This window comes from Etheostoma spectabile, chromosome 14 (genome assembly GCF_008692095.1).
Source record: "Etheostoma spectabile isolate EspeVRDwgs_2016 chromosome 14, UIUC_Espe_1.0, whole genome shotgun sequence".
NCBI lineage: Eukaryota > Metazoa > Chordata > Actinopteri > Perciformes > Percidae > Etheostoma > Etheostoma spectabile.
In genome coordinates, this window is record NC_045746.1 from 23,417,183 (window position 1) to 23,423,186 (window position 6,004).

General features: G+C 40.7%; 1 long non-coding RNA gene across 1 annotated transcript in view; it reads right to left on the bottom strand.

Moving 5' to 3' along the window:
• Nucleotides 1–612: 612 nt before the first annotated feature.
• LOC116701257 (uncharacterized) overlaps nucleotides 613–6,004 on the bottom strand; it is a 19,000-nt gene continuing 13,608 nt past the window's right edge. Inside the window, exon 3 of the long non-coding RNA XR_004334873.1 lies at nucleotides 613–623. This is a non-coding gene — a long non-coding RNA (uncharacterized LOC116701257). The remainder of the gene's footprint in view (nucleotides 624–6,004) is intronic.

A 6,004-nucleotide genomic window follows, 5' to 3' on the forward strand; every position in this document is an offset into this window, starting at 1 on the left:
CACTCTTGGAAGTCCATCCATGATAACAGTAAAATTATTAAGTGTTGGAAGTCTCCCTTAGCTGGCTAAAGGTATTTTACATCGTCCCCGCATGCTTGTTTTTTGTTATCGTCCCGTCCTGGAGGGGAACGATGGAACAGTACGCACGTCCCATCTTGTTGTAATCACTCCTGAACGGAGTCCAAACGAAATACAATGTATTTGACAGATGACAAGTGTAGGTTCGCTAGTGACAAAAATATCAGATTTCAGTACATCACTGAGCACGCTTTGTAAATTACGTTATGTAAAAAGGTTTCAACTGTCAGGCTCTCCCCTACTTAGTTATGTTTAGGGACAAAAGAGCAACAACCCTCTGCTTCACCTGATACATTCTCATCACTCAATCATTTCCATCTCCCAGAGAAGAGAAAAAAAGATGCGGTTTAATGTATTCAACAGAAGACAGGAGAGCAAAACTTCAAAGGATTTGAGAAGAAAGCGCAAAGTCACATATTGCAGCAGTAAGGATGTCGGGTCTTTAAGACTAGCAGCAAGCGTTCATTACTGCAGACTGGGGCCTGTTGCACGAAACTAGGATAAGGGATTAAGGCCGGATAGTCAAGTATCCTGGAGGAATTTAGCTGGACTCGGTGACGATAACCAGATTGAATTAAGCCCAGCAAATAGTAACCTGAGTTTATTCTTTGCGGCTTAGCATGGTCCAGAGCAGGCTAAACAGCAGGCTAAGATTAATCTGGAGTCTCTATGTGTCAAATCAACTTGCCGTCTAATCCAAAATAAACAGTGTTTTAACAGTTATTCAGTTTTCTTCGTGATGTGTTCTGCTGTTATTTTAATTAACACCAATTAGACCTACTTGTACTTTTGTTTTCAGCGAGTTGATTAACCTACCAGTTGTTAGGATGTAGGAAATGGTTGCACTGGCACCCTGATGCGGAGGGGACTTTCCCGGTGGGACGGTGGGTGTGTCGAGGCGATGCTGCGTGCCGGACGTGCCGGGGACGGTGGCCGCCGCGGCCGGTGGGAGCTGCCCGGTGCCTGGTGCGCGGTGGCCGGTGGGCTTGCCTACAGCAGGACTTGGAGTGCGCGTAAGCTGTCCACCTCTCATGTAAAAGTAGAGTGAAGCAGCGCAGCAGCGTGCGTGTTCTCAGCTTCGGGTTCTACAGGCGCCGCTCCGGAGATAAGTGTGACGGTATTAATGTAGCAATATTCCAGATGATAATAATGGCAGACTGGTCAGAGACCAATACATTCATGATTTCATTTCTTGTTGTTGTCCTTCTCTAATGAAGGGTTGTTTGTGTACCTTAATAAGTGGGCCTATTGTTTTTGTTATAGATTATATTGGTTTCATAACCTTCCTATACGTCTCACATCCCCGGACTAATAATGTGGCCTATATACAGCACGTATGTAGTGTAGTTAATCATCACACTGGGAACACCACATGCTCTAATCTTTATTTTGGGCGGTCACTGTAGAAGAATAAAAAAGTGTGTGTCCCTTTCTGATTTGTCTGTTAGACATTAATTGTACAAGAATTAGATATAGTTATGAGATTTGGCATATGGTTGTAAAACATGTTCTCACGTTGTGAATAAGGGTTGAAATAAGCCTAAAGTCCGTAGGGCCATTTCTGCGGAACATTGTTCCCTCGCTCTCTTTGAGGCAAAGTAGATATTTTTAAACCCCACACATTCAGTGGGTCCGCTATGTCGGGCTTTTCTCTCGTTGAATAAGAGCCGTATTCCCTTTTCCATATTCTTCCCCTCCTCGTTACTTTCCATTAGAAGATGTGCCATGGGGTGAAAACATTTGGCGCATTGCGTCTTCTCATCTCTGCATCAGTAAATCTGGATCATAACATGGTCTATTTGGAAAGACGTGAAGTGCACTTATCCCAGCTATCTACACCTGGCTTGACATAGCTCACCTGTTATCCTGGCTCGGAAAACGTGCAACCGATAAAGCCGCGTGAGCAGGTGTCACACTAAAGTCAAGCTCGCTTTTTCACTTATCCTGGATATCTTTATTCTACTTTCGTGCAACAGCCCGGTGAAAGAATCTAACATCAACAAAGAACTTGAGAAAAAAAAACATGAAAGAGTGAAAATTGTAAGAAAACACAATCATCGCTTGAGTTGGAATGCAAGCTCGACAAACATGAAAATATGTTGTTAAAAAAGAAAAAATGAACTGCACTGAATGAGATGAAGGTTAATATCCTGTGGGTTAAAAACATATTCACACATAGTGACAGTATTTCATTTGTAGCTTCCATCTCAAATCTAAATCCACCTAACATATTACACCAGTACATGCTGGCTTAAATCAAGATGAGAATTAATTTGTCTTTTGATTTTTGGCATAATATTTTGGCTTTGATGTACCTCTGTTTCAAGCTTTGTCAACACTGTATTGACGTTTGAATTGCAGTTTGGTGCCAGTCTAATTCTAGGGCCTGTTAAGGAATCATTAAGAAAATCTCTTTCATATGCATTTAGGAACAGTAACTTTGAAAAGACTGGCAATATTGATTGTTTCAAAATATATTGCGAAACCAAGTAACTACTAGCTAGATGCTCAGTGTTACTTAACATACAAGTCTCACCATATTATAGCAATTATAGCCCCAAGGCTCAATTTGTTTCATTTAGTGAATAAGTCCACACAGAGCAAAGCAATTTTTTAACACCCATTTGCTCACTTGGACCTAGTTATGGCAGAACAGGTTAGCACTCTTTGGATACACAAATACACTGTTTTACAACCATAACCCAATGTTTTATGACATCGATAGAGAAAATAATGTGACGTACACTACCGGTCAGAAGTTGGGGTCACTTACAAATTCCATACCACTCATATAGACAGAATACAGACTGATTGAGTGGGTGGCTGATATTTAATGCAATGTCTACATTACCATTATCACCAACCATTTATCAGTGTTCCAAAGGCACATTCATTACTGATCTGATGTCATTTTGAAAAATAACTAGAAAAACATTGGAGAACCCTTTTGTATTATGTTAGCACATACGTATGTAATCTGAAAAACGTACCTTGGTTTAAAGGCTGGTAGTCTGTCTACAATGGAGTGCAATGGAAATTTCTAAATGACCCCAAACCTTTGACCGGATGTGTACTAGACAAAATAGTTAAAGTAGTTGTGCTCTGAATCTGTTGTACCCTTTCAGTAATCACAAAAAATGTAATTTAGACAGATGCAAATTTAAGTTTAAACAACCCTACTTATTAAAATGTCTTGTGCAATTTCCTTTAGGAAATTGCCACAAGACATTTTAGGTATTTGTAAACATGGTGTGTATGCGTATAGTGTAATATGGTGGAGTGTTGGGTAAAAGACAAAACTAGACAGCAATGTAAAATGTCTAAACTGAGAGGGATTCATTGTTCTAGAGCATAATAACTATTAGACAATAATGACAACAAACACGTATATTACAGTATTATATATTTATATATAGCACATCACCCCTTATTTATTTTTCTTTGTGTGTTACAGTTCCCCGTCATGTCACCAAATGTACAACATTTAATCCCATTGTCTGTCTGTTTTTTACATAATAAAGATGTGGGTTCTCCTTTTCTAATCCTCACGACTAATCTTTCTTTTGTGTATTAAACCATTTTTTGCAGCTAGGACATATTCACCGTTTAGGAAGTTTTTAATGTGAAGGCAGGTTTGGTGAAATTGAACTGAAAAAAACCTGACACAGATCAACATGTTCCCTACTTCTGGGCTCCGGCAGTAGTACCACTGTGACCATGATTTTAAATATTCTACTGCTTTTGGAGCAGAAAAATACTTGGCAATTGGGAATAATACATTTCTTAAAAATTATCTAAACCATGCCAAATTTTTGCAAAACAATTGCACATCTGGTGTCACACGGGTGAAGTATTTCCCTTTCAGTCCAAAGTAATAATCACAATGAGGTTTTTTCAGTAACAAACAACTGAATTTGTACTTCACAATAAAGCATGGTCCCTCTTCAGCCTGATGCTTCCTTGCTCATCTTTTTCAAGGAAAACGTCTGCAGAGAGTTTACTGCCTCATTTATAGAGAGGTTTTTGGGCAAAAAATGGGCACTTTATTATCTAGAATTATCTATTATCTCCATTACACCTGAACCTGCAGAAACTTATCCATCCGGTGAGGCTTCATAAATGGATGAGAGTGAAATCCTGAATCCAGCAGTTTCTACCAGAACATCTGAGTATGATTTAAAAATAATTTTAACATATAATAATTTTGTGCTTACATGCCCATCTGCAAAACAAATACAAACTGTTATATTTAGAACCATAATGCCTAGTATGCATAATAACAATCTCAGAGACCAAGGCTATGAAATGATGAATTTTAATAGCCAAAGTGGAATTCATGGTTTAAATGTAAGGATTAGTGAGTTCATATATGAGATACAGAGCTATACTGCTAAACTTATCTTTTTCTACCTTACCGGACAAAGCTTATTCACCCAATCCCGCACAGATGGTGGAGGAGCTGCCATGCAAGGCTCTGGCCGGCCTGTCGGAATTCAGTGGGGTCTGTCTTGCTCAAGGACACTTTGGAGTCAGGGGAGAAACAGTTAACCTTGTGATTAGCACATCAAAAACACTACTAAACTGCCTTTTACCATCAAGAACATCTCCAGACTCCGACCGTGGCTTTCCAATTCTGTAGCTGAGACCCTCTCCACTCCTTCATCACCTCCGTCTTGATTACTGCAAGGTATCCTTTTGGTCTGCTAGCAAATCTACTGACAGACTTCAGTACGCAGAACTCTGCGGTAGGATGCTCACCCACACAAAACCTGGACTTCACATCACTCCCATCCTGAAGAAGCCCTACTGGCTGCCAATTAAGTCCCGGATCAAAATATAAATTCTCGTACTGACATAAAATCTCTCCATGGACTTGCACCTCAGTACTAACAGATCTGCTCCCACCCCATACACTCAGTCACGGTCTCTGCGGTCCTCTGACAGGACTTGCTTGCTGTCCAAAACCAAGTCCGGACATTTGGTGACAAAGCCTTTTGGTCAGTGCACCATCGCTCTGGAACCAGCTTCCTCTTGCTATTTGCTCTCTCCTTATATATAACCTTTAAAACCCAGCTTAAAACATACCTCTTCACTGAGGCTTATGGAATTATTGCTCCTGGCCACCTCTTAACCCCCCCCCCCAAGAAAAACTTTTCGTCATACGGGTGGGCGTGGCATGGCGGCCATTTTGGGTGTTTAGCGATGAAGATGAAATTGGCTGTAACTACGTGTACGTTGTGTATCTGCTTGAACTTTCCCACAACACCAAGAGTCCAGGCCTGAGGGACATCTGCAGGCTAAATGGACTTTTGGAGATAGCGCACCATCTGCAACGAAGGAAATGTGACTCATAACAGGAAGTGAGTGTACTTGAGTGTACATTGTCCAATTGGCTTGAAACTTTTCAGGATTATCAGAGTCGCCCCTGACGACATTCACATGCTGAATTCGCTCAAAGTCATAGCGCCCTAGTGGCAACAGGAAGTAGTTCTAAAAGACAAGGTGCTATACTTTAACAAACTGCTCTAGAGATTTCATCAGATCGACTTTAAATCATCTGAGTCATCTTAAGATGTTGAAGATGAAAAGTTATTAAAAGAAAAACTTTTCCTCAAACGGTTGTGGGCGTGGCATGGCGGCCATTTGAGTGTTTAGGATCACTGAGAAAGTGGCTGTAACTACAGTGGTACGTTGTCGTATCTGCTTGAAATTTCCACAAAAACCAAGAGTCCCAGGCCTGAGACATCTAAGGCTAATATGGAGTTTTGGAGATAGCCCACCATCTGGCAACAAGAAATATGCATATATACAAACATCATCCGATTTACATGAAACTTAAAATGTGTGGTCTACATGTGATACTGAGGCGGCCCCTATATTTGACAACGCCTAGTCCCAGGCCACGCCCCCTTTCATAACATTTGAA